Source organism: Psammomys obesus, unplaced genomic scaffold (assembly GCF_907164565.1).
Source record: "Psammomys obesus unplaced genomic scaffold, mPsaObe1.curated_primary_1811, whole genome shotgun sequence".
NCBI classification, from domain to species: Eukaryota; Metazoa; Chordata; class Mammalia; order Rodentia; family Muridae; genus Psammomys; species Psammomys obesus.
Window position 1 is genome coordinate 24,258,456 of NW_026596095.1, and position 17,876 is coordinate 24,276,331.

The window sequence follows — 17,876 nt, forward strand, 5'->3', positions numbered from 1 at the left end:
TATATATATATATATATATATATATATATATATATATATATATATAGGTTTGCAGGGAGGAAAGGGAAGGTAAAAACAAATCATAATCTCAAAATTAAAATTTAAAAGAATGCAAACAAATGAAGCACACAGTTTTTTGCATGGAGAAATACTTTGTTGAGTGTGGAGATGAAGAACCTTATGGCTACAACATGAATAGAGACCTCATTGTTCTTTAATCTTCTTCATGAAAGTGTTCCCACATGTCCACTTCAACATTGCCTCCACCTCCCCTGACTCTTATGTTCTCTTTTCCTTCCTCCCTTCTTTCTTTCTTCATGTTTCTTCTCCCAAACTCCTCCCAGTTCTTACCCACCTCCTTACCTCCCCAAATCTATGTTTTATCTGCTTATCTATCTATCTATCTATCTATCTATCTATCTATCTATCTATCTATCTATCTATCTATCTTTCCATCTATCATATCTCCCACTCTTTCTCCACTTTTCCTTTTTGAAAAGAAAACAGACAAACAAGAAGCACAAGGAATAAAAACAATATATAACGGACTTCCCACCACAAAATGAAGGTCAAAGCAAACAAGCAAAAGACCAATAAGACAAAAAAAAAAAAAAAAAAGAAGCCAAAACAAGGCAAAAATGAAAGTGAAGGTACACAAAAAACCATGGAGTTTGTTTTGTTCCAACCAACTGCTCCTGCATGTGGGCCCTGCCCTGGACTGTTGTTGATAAACCCAATGGTATTCTACTACAGAAAACTGATTTTCCCTTTGCTGGCATGTTTTAACTGAAACTTCTTGACGAGGGTTGAGACTCCATGTCCATTTCCCACTCTTGGTGCTGGGACGCTGTTTGTTTGCTGTAACACTCTTATGTATGTTACAAAAGTCTCCATGAGTCCATATGAGCATCTGTACTGTTATGCATGTAAGACACTTTCTTGGAGTCATCCACCACCTCTGGCTTTTTAATCTTTCTATAACCTCTTTCATGTAGACCCCTGAGCTCATTGTCATGTTGTTCTTCTTTTTTTTTTAATTTTTTATTATTAGTTACATTTTATTAGCTCTGTATCCCAGCTGCATCCTGCTCCCTCATTGCCTCCCAAACCCTTCCTCCCTCCCTCATCTCCTCCCTGCCTCTTTCCAAGTCCACTGCTTGGGGAGGACCTCCTCCCCTTTCATCTGGCCCTGTTTTATCAGATATCTTCAGGACTCGCTGCAAAGTCCTCCTCTGTGGCCTAGCAGGACTGCTCCTCCCTTGGGGGGTTGGGAGGCCAAAGAGCCTGCCATTGAGTTCATGTCAGAAATAGTCCCTGTGCCATGTTCTTCTAACAGAATAATAGTAATAGGTTTTCTTCTAGGCCCATGACACAGCTAGTCTCAGGTTGTTGGGCACTTCAGCAGTTTCTGGTATGGCTTTCAGCTCATATAATGGGCCTTAAAATTCAATCCAAAAAGTGGTTGTTCACTCCCATAACATTTTTACCATGATTACCCTGGCATATCATGCAGGCAGGTTTCTGCTATAAGTAGCAGAGTCTTTAGTGCTATTGATGATTACCTTTCCTTCTGGTAACAGGCACAGTACCTTTTAATACCACTCACTTTAGGCAGTAGCTGTGAAGTCTCTAATTAGGCACCAGCTTGACTTCTCCATGTTTAGTGGCATAAGCGTAGCTCCAAGCACAGGGCCATCGTGTTGTGGAAAGGAACCAATAGCATTAGCTAGGGCCAGTGATGTTCACGGGGTTCCATAGGATCTTTTTGGCCAATGACTGAACTAGATGTAGTCCACTTCTGGCACAGGAGGCTTTACTTGGTGGCATAAAATGTCTATTTGTGGCATCATATCATATGTTATTTGGTGATTCTGTTTAGATTTCTTTCATACATATGTATATATTTATATGAAGATTCTGTAGTCATATGCTTTCACACAGTATTTCTAATGGCCTTTAATGTTATTTGCTTCTTTCATCCTAACCACTCTGTACTCTCAAATTCCCTGTGCATGTTTGAAATGAATATACCATGAAGGGATAGGAAAAAGTAGAAGGGGTGAACAACAGCATCTATGTTGAATGGCAAGAACAGCTTTATTAGGCTTTGCATCTGGTCTGATCATGTAGTTTGAGAAAGGCTGGGAACTAAAGTAGCTATTTGACATGCACTTGCTTATCTAGAATTCAGTATTCTTAGATCTTAAGTTATTTATGCCTCTTGACCCATTGTCTTTGTTTCTTCAACAATCTCACCATATTTATAGCCCTAAAAATTAATTAGAAGCATTACTAGCTGAGGATAATTTTGTAGCTATTAATATTACAACTTTGACATTTTGAGAAGGTTCCTTCTATCTTATAAATTACATGGGAAGAATAAACATACAACATCATAAACCCTTCTGGAGAAGGAAGTTGATGATTGTAATTTATAACAAGAAGTTATCAGTAAAATTTGAATTATAAGTGGGACTTAGGGAGTTCGACTGTTCCAGTTCTCCCAGGATGATTACAGTTTTACCACTTCCTAAGCAAACCCAGTCAGGCACTTGGGTTGTGACAGCTTCTTTGTGTAAGTCACCAAGCAGCCATACTCATCTTCTCTAAACTAAAAGAAGGAGAGATGTTATTTTTTCATCTTTACTTACGAAACACTTCTGGTATAAGTCTGAGTAAAGAAAGAGAGCCAGAGTCCTTTTCTACCTAAGGTGTAGAAACTGTCCATCCAGAAAGAAAACAGAGGAGGAGGAGGAGGTAGGTGGACTCTGGAATTCTCTCTCAGTAGTTTCAAGGGTACTATGGTATTCTGAAAAGAAATATACCCAGAATTCTGGGCTTAGTTTGGGTAGAGTCCACACTTGCAGGCTTCAGATTACTTAGAAGTCAAATGATATTTCTTTTTAAGTGAGTCTGTTTGATGATGGTTATGTTAAAAGTAACAGTCTTTAGACATGTTTTTCTTGTTGCTGTTCTTTTTTATTGAGTCTATAATAAATTCTGTTTCTTAGGAACAGTCTCATCTCATATGGAGCCCAGGTGGGCAGCAGCTGAAAACCTTCCTCTTGTGTAAATAGTGACCTCCATCAGCATAGCTGACTAGGGATTAATTTTGGCAAAATGATGTCCACTAAGCCAAAAAGATTATTCCCCATCTTCCATTCTAGCTAATGTGAATTTCAGAAGGTCAAACCTATCTGAAAGTACTGGGTTTTTACTTTGCTCTGCTATGATGCTAACACTGTGCTAATAGCTTATTTCCATTCCCATATTTCCACTCAATATCATGTTCTCCCTCCCTTAATTACTCTCTCCCACAAAATTATCCCAAAGGAAGGAGATTTATTCTTTGCTAACCTCCCAGAGGCTTACAAGTACCTAGAAAATAACAGACAATAAATATTTTGTAAGTGATCATGAGGATTTATAAAAAGATTTAGAATTAGAACAAACTTTATGAAAGGAATTTGAAACAACGCATCAAAGCATTGTATCAGTTGTCATCTGCTTCTACAGGCTTGTGTCATTATCTTCAAAAATAGCCAAAATGCAGGTCAAAGACTAATATAGAAAGCTGTATATCAAATCATTTTAATATATCAAAATATATTGAAAAGGAGAAATAAATGAAAAGCCTAAAAATAGAGAATTCATACAATAAGTTCTGGCACTTCCCTTTTCTAAGTAGAGTATAATTTAACTGTTAAGATCATGATACAAGGAAGATATGAACCAGAAGTCTAATTCCGAAGACAAATCTCTTTTTTTATTGTTAATTTTTATTATGTAGCAGTTTTACTCCTATAAATACCACAAATCAGCAAGGAACATGTATCCATGCAGAGACTACAGGCAACATAAAGGCCTATCCATAGGGTAAATATAGTGTTGATGCTCCAGAAAGAGCACATCTATAAATTCATGTACTGATAAAAATAGTCTCATGGACGAAATCATAAGATAGTTCACTCTGCAATTCAATTTTTTTTAAAAAAAAGTCTTCTTACAGAGACAATTAACCCTACCAATAGTTCAGAGTAATAAAAAGTAAACAATGTTAAATTTGTAATTAATAAATTTTGAAATCTTTTACTTTTATTATAAATTATAAGCCCCTACCTTGAAATAAGATGAACATTGCCTATTTAAAAGAGGTATAAAGATAGAAACATGGTGACTCAAGAGACAAGGACAGGAAGGAGAAGTCTTTGGAGTTGCAGACCAAACAAGAGACAATTTTGGTTTTGAGTAAAATTTAGAAATGCCAGAGAAAATTTCCTCTGGGTCTTTCTCTTGTTTTTATTTCTTTGGTGTAATGGGAGGCAAAGCCTCACCAAAGAAATTTCGATATAGCATCTGTAAGGAGAACAGATCAAAATGGGAAACTTTAGACATTGTGGATTGGGAACAGTCGTTACAGCTGTGTGGTTTGCTGTATACTCATTTGTTTTAGTGCAGTTTTTCTCCTGTATGTTGTAATATGCTGATAGAATGGATTAATGTGCCCGTGGTCTATGTATGATATATAAAGATACATATATTCTCAAAGATATAATCTGAATATCTCATAAGTGGCTTCACCAGCCATAGGTTTTGACCATGTTTCTTGGACCAGAAAATGGAGAAGAGTGTTGTGACATGTTGTCCTGCTGCACGCATGAACTCACAGCAGCTGCTGTTGCTTGCCCACGATCAAGCCACTTAAAGTTCTAACGAGTGGGGGAGTAGGTCCTAGACCCCACCCTAACTGAGAAGTTGTTGGCGGCTGATGGCTGCCAGAGAGGGACAGTCACTTTTCCTCAGAGGCATTGACTCCTGGTGTGTTCCCCACACCCCATAAGCATATAAGCAGAACTAACTAAACTGAATGGGTAAAAAAATGACAGTAATAATGAAGGAGGACATGAAATTTGGGGGAAGATGTGATGATAGGGTCTGAGGAGAGTGAGGGGTGGTTATGCATGTATGAAATTTTTAAAGAATGCATTTTTAAGTTAAGAAATAAAGTTAAACACTATGTACAATAGGAGTCAGCCGTTTCTCTTTTGTTAGATATGAGCAAACAAGATAAGACCAATGGGAAAAAATAGCCTTAACTGTACCATCAAGCATTACCTGTGCACTCTAAGGATACAGAACAGTTAATTTTGGAAAATATCGACATCAATGAGTTTCCACACATCAGAGACTATCATGGAACATTTTCTACCTTTACAGTAATGTTTTTGGGAAGAAAGTTCTGAAAAGTTATGCAGTGTGATTTATTACATTTCAAGGGAATGAAACCACTTACAACTTATTTCATGAATATTTGCCATGTGTTTTGACATTTGGGAACTTGTGCATGAACTTAACAAATGTGGGTAAGGAAACACCTTCAATAACTTCCAAAAATACTTGGGTGTAATATTCTTTATTGAAAGTAAACAAGCCTAGGATTCTGTTATTAAAAAAAAAAAAAACTGCAGTGGGAAGCTGGTTGAACAGAGATGTGTAAGAGATGCAAAAGCTTCCAGCTTTCAGCAGTCCAGCTGGGTTATTCAGACCAATGGAGAAAATGGAAATAATGCCATGATATTCTCTACTAAAAAATTAAACCCAGAGTTGTGGATCAAGTATAGGCAGCTTTTGGCATTGTGCAATGAATACTGCACTGGCTGATGTTATAAATGTAGAGTATGAGAAGTATTTGCTGAGAAGGAATTCCATCATTCATCAAGAGTAGCCATGCCATGCCAGCCTGTTGCACATGGAAGCTCACAGGCCTTGATGTTAGAAGGCCTCAAAAAGTAGCTCTACACCTTCCCGTGTGCCATTTAAACAATTAGTTGTTTTTAATCAACTAATTGTTGATTAAATTAACACAAGCTGGTGTTGTCTTTGGAGAGAGACATTAGTTGCGGAATTGCTTTCATCAGATTGGCTCATGGGCATGTCTCTAGGGAAATTCTTAATTAAAAATTGATGTGAGAAGGCCCAACCCACTGTAGGTGGTGTCACCCCTAGGCAGGTCATCTTGGGTTGTACACAAAGAAAGTCTGAGCAAGCATGAAGAGCAAGGCAGGAAGCAACATGTTATTCAGTCCCTCTGACTTCCCTTCTATGAAGGACTTTAAGCTGTAAGTTGGAATGAGCCCTCTCCATCTCAAGCTGCTTTTGGTCATGGCATTTTCTTACAGCAATAACAGCATAACTGAAATGGCCACTGGCCTCTAGTTTCTCAAAGGTTAGTCACTTGTTTCATCCAATACTGCCTAGTTTGCAAAAGTGGGATAAATTACCTAAACGCCCTCATTAAACTCAGAAGACCATCTAAATTCAACTTTTAAAAAAAAGAGTGAATGGAATTTTATGTAAGAAGTGGGAAATAGTAAGAGCTGGAGGGAACGGGAACTCCACAAGCAGAGCAACAGAACAAGATAATTTGAACACAGGGAACTTCCCAGAGACTCCTACTCCAACCAAGGACTATTTGTGGAGATGACCTGGAACCCCTGCACAGGTGTAGCCCATGGCAGTTCAGTGTCCAAGTGGGTTACATAGTAATGGGAAGAGGGACTGCCTCTGACATAATCTGATTGGCCTGCTCTTTGATCACTTCCCCCTGGGGGGGAGCAGCCTTCCCAGGCCACAGTAGAGGACAATGCAGCCACTTTTGATGAGAACTAATAGACTAAAATCAGAAAGAAGGAGAGGAGGACCTCCCCTATCAGTGGACTTGGGGAGTGGCATGCATGCAGAAAGAGGAGGGAGGGTGGGATTGGCAGGGGAGGAGGGAGGGGCTTATGGGGGATACAAAATGAATAAAGTGTAATTAATAAAAAATAAATAAAAGATTTAAAAAAAAATCAAATTAACCTAGAGGCATATAAAATGATAACGTGTATTTAATCATTCTGAAGATCAAATTCTATTCCTGATCCTATCACTTCTTGATACAAGTACCAGCAAGTCCATGACTAGCGTTTGTCTTATCCCAAGTGTCATCACTAAGGCATTATAAACAATTATTGAGATTGTCTCTTTACATAGATTTCCATTGAGAACCTGGGGAGATAATTCCTCTTTTTAGATATCCCTTCTACTAAGGTGTAATGTGGAAATAAATGTTTTGCTTGATTTTTATGAGTTTGCTATTTGTATTTCTTGTCAGTTGCTAAGCTTCTTATGCAAAATTTTTAAATCAGGAAATTCATAGAGTTCCGCTTTTTTGGTGTTAATTAATAGAAATTGACTGTATCTCCTTGATAGTGTCATATTATTTCTTGGATTTTTATGTCCTTTGAAGATTTGCAGTTCTGTCCCCAGATTTTAGGAAGCAGTCAGAGAGACTCTGATATGATGGTAGGCTAGAAACTGCTTCTTTGTAACTGTGAAGATGTCAGAATAAAAAAAAATCTATCTGAAAAAGAGAGGGAGAAACAAATTCACAAAGGGAGTGATAAAATAACTGAACAGTGTGACAAAAATAAGAATGAAATGAAAGAAGATAATCCTTCCTTACAGTTAAGGGTAAAAGGAGAAGTCTTAGCTGGAGAGGCCAAGCGCCTTGAGGAGGAGATGGCAAGCCCTACTCCCAGGATAAGCCCTCAACCCTCAGAAACCAGACTTGTGGGATTGGGTGATAGAGTGGATTTCTGGCAGATGATGGGTCAGTGCTGAAATGATTTCGTCCTGCCATCCTAATATACTCAAAGGACAGTAAAGAACTTATGGTTTAAAACTGAGCTATCTAAGTGCCTGAGAAAAGGCACCTCATCAACTGATAATGATGCTGGACTCTGAGGCCCTGAGCCTAAGGTCAGTCAGTAGATTAACCCCTTGATGATGTACATCTGCCATTCGGAGCCATATACACTGAGAATTCTAAACAACCATGTAGCGCTTACCATGCATAGCTGTATCCTTACAGTGGAGTGGTCAATACTTAGGGACTTTGGAAAGGATGATGCCTAGGCCTCCATCTGTACAGATTTAAGTGCTGAGATAAATTCTGACATTCCCAAAGCACTTGGGAGACACTTTTCCAGCTAGGGGATCAAATCTGAGGAGTCTTGAGAGTAGAATAAACTGCCGTCTATAACCTAAAACCTATGAGGGAGTACAGAGGAAGCCCCTGATATACAAAGGGAATTACTAAAGTGAAGACAGCCCTGGTAGATGTTGATACATATCTAATACAAGTTCAATACCAGAAGAAAACATAGGAAAAATAGCATTATGCCATCTCCCAATGTCATGTCCAACATTTGAGGTTCATGGTGGCATCACCTATGACTCTAATAAGCTTAGAGAGTCTCACAGCTGCATCTCTGTTGCTAATAGCACTTGTATCCTCGTTGACCAGTAGCATTTGGTGCATGTAATTTTTCTTAGCAGATTTTCCATTATTCCTGTCACCTACAACATCCTGGAGTCTCCACTGAAACCCAGGCTTCATATTTACAATTCCACACAGTGGCTTCTCAAGGCCTTCTTGACATTTTTTAAAAATTTTATTTATTTATTTATTATTAATTACAGTTTATTCACTTTGTATCCCAACTGTAGCCCTTCCCTTGTTCCCTCCCAATCCTACCATCTCTCCCTCATCTCCTCCCATGCCCTTCTCCAAGTCCACTGATAGGGGAAGTCCTCCTCCCCTATGAGGTCTCATCAGGACTGGCTGCATTGTCTTCCTCTGTGGACTGGTAAGGCTGCACCTCCATAAGGGAAAAGTGATCAAAGAGCCTGACATTGAGTTCATGTCAGAGACAGTTCCTGTTCTGATTACTAGGGCACCCACTTGAAGACTGAGCTGCCATGGGCTACATCTGTGCAAGGGTTCTAGATTATTTCCATGCATGGTCCTTGGTTAGTCTATCAGTCTCAGAAAAGACCCCTGTGTCCAGATTTATTTTTCCTCCTTGTGGAGCTCCTGTCTCCTCCATGTTTTATTACCTCCCCCTTCTTTCATAAGATTCCCTGCACTCTGCCTAAGGTTTGGCTATGAGTCTCAGCCTCTGCTTTGATACTCTGCTGGGTAGCGTCTTTCAGAGTCCCTTTGTGGTAGGGACCTGTCCTGTTTCCTGTTTTCTCCCTCTTCCAATGCCCATTCTGTTTGACTTTCTGAATGAGGATTGAGCATCTTACCCAGGGTCCTCCTTCTTGCTTAGCTTCTTTAGGTGTACACATTAAAGCATGAGTGAGGTATCCCAAAACCAGAAAGACACACATGGTATATACTCACTTATAAGTTGATATTAGACATATAATATAGGATAATCATACTAAAATCTTGCTAAAACCTTCTTGACATTTGACCTTGCTGCACACTGCCTGTCCTCAAGGACTTTCAGGAAGCTTGGCATAAGCCTCCACAGTTCCCCATTCTTATATCATGCTAAACTCTATCAGCTGAAAATACATCATAGCTCCTGGTCTAACACATCTATGGTTATCCTCTCTGCTACATGAACTTGGAACAATAGCTTCTTACATGGTTATTTTTGACCAGGGGATCTCTGAGGAAACATTACCAGTCTAGGCTGTCTTCTTCCAAATGAATGTGCATTGCTATAACCTAGAGCTGTTGAAGTATTGGTTCTTGCACTCAGAGAACTTTTCATATTATTCTAGTGCAAAATATATGGTTCATTTTTAATGATTTTCTTTAACAAGCACAGATACTTTCTTGACATCTGCCTTAAATGGGACTTTCAGCATGTTTTCATGTCTTCCTTACCAAGATGCACAATTTCTATACCTTTTACCCCTCATCTATCATAAATATGGCTAAAAATAGCAAGCAGTAACCACAACTTCAATGTCATAGCACTTTGACATTTCCTTTGCCAGATGACATAATCCTCACACTTTTTTTTTTTTTACTTAATAATTTTTGAGTTCAGTTTCCTGCTAATTTTCATGAAATGGGCCACGCATAGCCAGATTATTTTCCAGAGGGAAACACACATCCTCTTGTCTAATTGAACTCTTGTTCCTATCTAAAACCTCCTGAGCATGGCCTCCATTGTCTACATTTCCCTTGGCTTTCTGGTCCACTGCACCAGCCTGGCTACAATAGCTCTGTCTGTAGCAGTCTAAGGATTGTTTAGAATACAGTCCCCCAGTCTTCACTCTAACGTTCACAAACCCAAGGAAAGCGACCCACGTGTTCGTGTCTATCACAATGGCCTCGTTCTTCGTATCAGCATTCTATACTTTACTTGTCTCCTTGCTGTGACCAAATGCTTTATAAAGGTAAATAAAGGACAGATGGGTTTTCTTAGGCTCATGCTTTGAAGAAGGCATAATCCAGGCTTTTGGGGAGGTCTGGTGGCAGGCACCTACGTGGTAACAGGTTCAAGAGGCTACTTTCCACATCTCCACAGATGGAAAGCCAGAGAAAGTAGAGCGTCAGTGAGCTACTGTTGTTCTGTTTGGTTGGTTGGTTCATTTGGTTTATTTTGTTTCCCTTTGTATTCAGTCGCAGACTCCAATCCACATTCATTGCAGGCTTTTCTTCCTCAGTTAACATCTCTGAAAATGCCTCCACAGACATATTCAGACTTATATCTCCTAGGTGATTATCTATCCAACTAACGTGATAATGAAGATTGATCATCTCCTTTAGAAAAACAGAAAAACAACTCCAGATAGGTGGAATAGTTTTCTGTGTTTATCCTAGACACAATTTGTGTAACAGCCAGCAATGTAAAAATTTTATAATAAATATGCCATTAAACATTATATCAAAACAGTAATATGTTAGTGATGAAATGTACCCAGACTAAAGAAGATAGTCTAGCATCATTGCAACAAGGACTAAAAGCTAGCCTTTACCTAATTCTACTACTCTTTAAAGTGAGGGAAAGGATTCCTAGTAAAGCCAGCATATAGTGTTGTGCAATTTACAATGTCTTATAGCCACACACACACACACACACACACACACACACACACACACACACACACATATCCAGGCTTGCAAAGAAGCACAAAAATATGACCTATAATTAGAAAGAGAAAGAAAAAAAAGCAGTTGCTAGAATAAAAACAAATGGTATAATTGATAGATTACAGAGAGGGATATTGAAAATACTAATTAAGAAAGCAAAGAGGTTCATTGAATAATTTAAAGAAAATAACATGTAAATGATTATGAATACACAAACTCCAAACAGAAGTTTTAGAACAGAAAATATGTTTGAAATGAAAAATATACTGTTTTATTTAAAAAATTAGTTTTTGTTTTTCACAAAAGAAGTGAACTCAGTGACATACCAATATGTCTTAACTAAATTGAATTGCATATTTTTAAAAAGACTAAGGAGACTGAAGAAATGGTGGCTAAGAGCACTTTCTGTTATTACACAGGAACTAGTTTACTTCTCAATATCCACTCTGAGTATTAGATATTTTTTTTTCACTCTCAGTGACACAAATATATGCCAGATCAGACAGGATTAAAAGCAAATAAATGGTATACAGAGTTAAAAAAAATGTAACTGATAAGAAAAAAAAAATTAAAGAGAAAAAAAAACAAATAAATGTATCAGGCAATGTTCCCGGGTGGGTTCATCGGACCTAAAGAAGGGGCTGAGGAAGTCGCCAGCTGGTACGAAGGTTTTATAACCATTAGGTGGGTAGCTGGGACTGTGCTCAGGCATGGTAGGAAGCTGGGAACCTGGGCAGATACTTGGGAAGGCTGGTCGTATCAGAACCGCGGCTTGCATAGGTTGCCAGAAATGTGGAACTGAGATTTTGGTGCCATTCTTTGTTTTTCAGTGAGGGCGGGGATTGGGAGAAGGAGGGCAGCCCTGGTTTCTTGTGCAGGGGCTCCAGCTGCTCACCCCATTTATAACTGCAGTTCTGAGGAGCTAAACCCTCTTGCGGCCTCCATATTCCTGTTCATGCGTGCACCAAGTGAACATACACTCAGCCACACAAACACACACATATAATGATATAATGAATACTTGAATACGACTTTTAGTGGACTGAGAAGTGAAAGTAGTCTGCTGTTCTACCAGACTGTTCTGAATAAAGTAAAACCAAAGTTCTAGAAAGAGAATTAATAATGGCCTCATCCCCAGTGGGGACAGAAGAGGAACCTCACAGTTCAGGAAAGAATGTCTGAGGTCATAATTTTTTTTTTCTAAGTCTTTATTTTAGTGGATTTCATCAAATTAGTCTTTCACAATGGGAGTTTATTAGATTTAAATTTTCACTTCAGCGGAACTAATTTAAATTTAAATTAGGATGGCAGGTTTTGGAAGAAAAAAGTGGAAAACCTAACAGACTTTTGTTACATTCTGCGGTGAAGACAACGCCCTCTAGTTTACAACACAGATAATGATGTCTTAATTGATTTGTTCTTTTATTTCAAAAGTGGTGTGGTTAGGACAGATGTTGCTGTCACTTTGATTCAGGAATAACTTAGAAATTCTCTTTATTTTCTTCTGAGAAAGTACTTTTAGCATTAATTAAAGAAAAAAAAAACTATACAGATATTTTCCAAGAATTTTAGTATTGATTCTGGTCACCAGATTCTGCGTCTCCTCTCTTCCTGTCTGTCTTAGCTATCTAAGTTCATGCTGGGAAACAAACACAAAAACAGCCAATACTATCTGGCTAGGTTCCGACTCTACACACAGCCCCGTTGCAGTGTCCCTCCCCACCCTCCCCAAAGCAGAACCAAGGGTTCCCAACAGGCATGATGGTGTGAACGAAACACTATTTAGTTTCTGCCTGTCAGACCTCTATCTCCACCCTTCTATTCCACCTTCGTTGCCCACACTGAGCTGTCTTCCGGTCACTCTGCCATCTTCTCTTTATTCACAAGTGTCTGATCCTTTGACATTGTGACATGATGCTTGAAAAATGCACAAATGAGTTCCAAGAAAACTACCTCCCCCCCAAAAAAAAAAACATGAAAAAAAAATCCCTTACAATTTTTAAGTGTGTTTAGAGTTTTATGCTCCACCAGATTTACAGACATCCTTGGCTGCGTGCAACCATAGGGCAGTGGTTTGAGTGTGTACTGTTTCTCTCCAGAAACGTTGCCACCATAATTCTCACTCAGATTTCAGAGATTAGTTTAATGCAGCTTCTTTTCACAGTGACCTTTTTTGATCTCCTGATTCAATCACTGTGTTACTGTGTTCTGCCACCATAACACTTTGTGTTTGTCATTTTACTAAGATGTATTATAGTTAATTCTCATTATTCACCGTGGCTTGTCCTAATCACTGAATCCCTTCTGAAACATTGATCCAAGCAGAAAGAGGCTTCCTTGCTGACTCAGAGCCGGGCTTGGGGTGCGGACTCAGCCCCCCTGGAAAGAGCCTATGTTCCTTGCACTGTTCTTCCCCTACTTTCTCCTCTATCTGGTTCTTTGTCCCTGAAGAGCTCAAACCAGACAGAGTGACCTCTGGAAACTTGTCCATCTGATAATTGCAGGTATCCACAGCACGTCCTCCTGTCTACCACTGACTAGCCTGAAAGTTTTGAATTTTTTTAATGAGTATATGAATCCATAGAAACAAAATGAGGAGAAACTGTGTGTATAATTATTTGTTTAATATCTGTCATGCTTCTCTCTGGTTTTCAGGAAGGCGGGTACTGTATTTATTGTGCTTACTGCCGTTCTGTTCATGTCCAGTTAGTAGAGCTGACTCAAGTCAAGTGTTCAACAATGACAGACGGAGTACAGGAATGAAGGGAATGGATATCTCCTTGGATGAGGATGACGCTCACTGTGCAAGCATGAGGAACCTGAATTCAACGTCAAGAATTCATAGAATGAAAGAAAGGAAGAAGGAAAGAAAGAAAGAAAAGAAAGGAAAGGAAAGAAACTAAACTATGAACCTGCGAGTGGTGAAAGGGCTCATGACTTTAGCTGTGGAGATGCAGAGGCACGCAGATCCCTGAGACTCACTAGTCCCCGCCTAATCTATGTGGTGAGTTCCAGACTCAAGAAAGGCATGTCTTTAAAACAAGGTGGAGAGCCCAAGAGACAACACGTGAAGATGGTCCTCTGACTTCCGCATGAACGTATACACGCACTTACACACAGTTACACCATATACATACTCGCAAAAGTGAAACAATTTAATTTTTTTTTTCTTAGAGCTAGTACAAATACGTCCTGATAGTGGGTCTTTTTATTTGTAGTGGCTAATGGATAAACTTAACCTTGATGGTTGTTTGTTAACCATTTAAGTTACTTTCCTACTCTGTGGTGATCTTTGTCCAACTATGAGCGCAGAGCCCAAGCTGGGAAGCTCATCTTCCCAACCTTTTCTCCAGGAGCTTAGCCTTGTTGGCTACTGTACCTGATACAGCCTGTCTCCCCCAAGAGTCGTGATCGTTCTTCCTACCCATAGCAATCAAAGTTTTCATTGCTTAAAAACAGAAAAGTGACTCAGATTAACTTAAGCAGAAGAAGAATATTTTATTTATTTTTAATTTTTAAATGTATTTATTTTGTATTAATTACAGTTTATTCACTTTGTATACCAGCTGTAGCCTCTTCCCTCATCCCCTCCTGACCCCAACTTCCCTCCCTCTTCTCCTCCCTTGCTCCTCCCATAGTCTATTGATAGGGGAGGTCCTCCTCCCCTTCCATCTGACCCCAGCCTATCAGATCTCATCAAGACTGGCTGCATTGTCTTCCGCTGTGGCCTGGCAAGGCTGCTCCCACATCAGGGGAAGGTGATCAAAGAGCCCGTCACTGAGTTCATGTCAGAGACAGCCCTTGTTCCCCTTATTAGGGAACTCACTTGGACACTGAGCTATCATGGGCTAATCTGAGCAGGGGTTCTTGGTTATATCCATGCATGGTCCTTGGTTGGAGTATCAGTCTCAGAAAAGACCCCGTGCCCAGATTTTTTGGTTCTGTTGCTCTTCTTGTGGATATCTTGTCCCTGCCAGGACTTTCTATCTCCCCCTTTTTTCATAAGATTCCCTGCACTCTGACCAGAGTTTGACTATGAGTCTCAGTATCTGCTTTGATACCCTGAGGGGTATAGTCTTTCAGAGGCCCTCTGTGGTAGGCTCCTGTCCTGTTCTTTGTTTTCTCCCTCTTCCACTGATGTGTCCCATTTGCCTTTCCAAATGAGAATTGATCATATTACCCTTCTTGCTTAGCTTCTTTGGGTGTACAGATTTTAGTATGTTTATCCTATGTTATACATATTTTAAAGAGGTGACAGGTTACAGAAGCTATGAAGAAGAATAAAATTTGTACTATAGTCAAAAGACCTAAGGCTCAAGTAAAAACACTTTTATGGGGACCTTGTTTGGGGTGCCACAGTTAGAGCCGTGTCCTGCATCACATCTCCCAGTCTTCTCTGTGAGTCCTCATTCTACCACAGAGGTCTGAGCGAATTCTTGTGCGTTGATATTTGTGAGTCACATGGCCAAGCTTGTGCTTGCCAAAGCAGGATGACAACCAGCTCTGAACAGTAGAATCAGTGTCAAGTCCACCTCCTGAGATCTCTTTGCTGTGGGCTGAATGTTTTTGTCTCCCCCAAATTCACATACCAAAGCCTATATTTGTCAACGTGGTTAGAAGGTGGGACCATTGATTAAGTCATGATGGTGGGGGCTCCACCGTTGGCATTTTTAAAACTACTTCCTTATGAAGGCATGGTGGGAAGGCACTCTCTCTGAAGCAGAAAGACTCAGTAGGCATCACATGTGCCATTATCCTAGTACTGGATTTCTCATCCTACAGATTTTTGTTTTTTGTTTATAAGAAATTTAGTTTAAAGTAGTTGCTATTCCAGTCTGTGTTCACTAAGACGCGTAAAATTTGTAAGAGTTTAAAATATTTCTAGAATGCATTCATTTTGTAGCAGACATCTTAACTAGACATGCCTTTCCTTTCTTTTTCTCTACCCTTCAGGGAAGCTGGAGTTTGGTCTGCTGGCTCTTAAAAGGCTTCTCAAAGACCTCACCCTGGTGTAACTGACAAGTAGAAGAAATATGGAGTACCCTAGCAAGATCATTTTTTTTCAGTCTTCCATTCCCATCTCTGAAGAAGTGGAGTCTATAGACAAAGCCAGGGACTCTTGTTTTCTAAGAGCCATCTACTTTGCTCCAAGGTTTTTTCAGGCTTTTCAGATATTGCCAGAATGATTTAACCATCCTAAGTTTGATGGTCAACTTTGTGTTGCACGTTCTTTAATGACTTTTAAAATACTTGTTTTTTGAAAAAGAATTGAACATAAATATAGCCAGCACAATGATTAATTATAATTTATATTTATAGGGGGTAATTAAATTAAAAGAAAAAGGTTATTCCTTATGTAAATGCACATATATTTTTGAAAAGAAAATGCTCTTTGGTAGTATTTCTCCTTAATTTTTACTGTTTGCCTATCTTTCTCAGGATTGTGAGTTCCATATCAACACTGGCAGCATATCTTATCTTTTTATAACATTAAGCACAGTGTCAAGCACAAAAAAAGCTTAATCTTATGCAGCGAGGTGTGTTCATATATACAGTGTGTGTGTGTGTGTGTGTGTGTGTGTGTGCATGATTTCCAGTTCAGACGACTAGATAGCATACAATAAATACTTGATAGAATTAGTTGTAAGGTGACCAGGAATACGAATTGAACTAGTCACGTAAACAAAGCAACTAAGAAGAAATTTATTTCATTCTCTAAATGAAATTTCCCTTGTTCATTTGTTTTTGCAATAAATAGGGAGGAGGAACTTTCCAGGTCCCTGTAAGTGTGGATTTCATTCCTGGCCTTGCCTGAATGGGAGAGACAGCGTGTGTACCACTCTCTGTACAATTCATCATCTCTCTAGACTCTTTTGGGCAGCTTGGTCACACACAGATCCCAGGACATGTTCCCTTTGGACCTGAATTAGTTTGACCGCTGCTCATGAGTGAGATAGACAGCTCACTGTCAACTGCTGTGAGGAATGAAGTAACAGGAGTGGGTCTGAATAGAAGGGGTTTTGATGTGTAGGCGCTACCAGTGCCCACATGGAAGGGCTCCTGAGCATTTGTCCTGGGATTTATATTTCCAGCTTGTTTGCTGTTGGTTTGAAGGACAAAGTATTTCATTTTGTTCCCTTCCAAATCTGAGAGTTTTTCACAAAACAATAACTTGAATCAAGATAGTTCCCAAAATCATCTCTCTCTTTCTCTTTTTCTTTCTCTCTCTTTTTCTCTGGAAGATTTTTTTTCTGAATATTTATCCCATGTGGCTTTCCATACAGTGTCATCTTGAGCCTTTTCCTTTCTTTTCTGTACACTGTAGATTCTTGGCTACTGGGTACTGTTGGAACCTTAAATTGCTCATGTGGGAGTTGAACAATTTCTACTTTAACCTTATGTTACTGTAGCATTTTGCATAATATATATAATTTTTAGTGAAAGCTTTTCATAAAACTGAACACTCTACAGGTATTCCGCCTACATGGGCATCTAATTTCATACCCCTGATGGATTTCCCTACAGTGTTGCTAGGAGACAGAGACACTGCCTAACACAGAATGCTGAGTGTATCAGCCATGCAGATATCTGCTCCTCTAAATCCATTTGCTTATGGCACATGCAGCTTAAAATGTGATGCCTTTGACAATGAAGGCCACCACGGGAACAGCTCAACACAGCGAGATAGAGGAACCACGCCCTGAGACTGCATCCATGTCTCACTTTTCTGAACATAGAGGTTGGGCAGGCCTGCTCCACTCCACTTCAGAGCCAAAGATCAACGAAAGAGAATGAAGCTACTAAATAAGAGTCAAGGGTTGCTGGGAAATATATCTCTCTTGACATCTTTAGAAAACTCAGTTGGCAGTTTAATTAGTAAAAATCATATCATTGTTCTTGATATTTTCAAAAGCATAGATTTTTTTGGTAGTGTGTC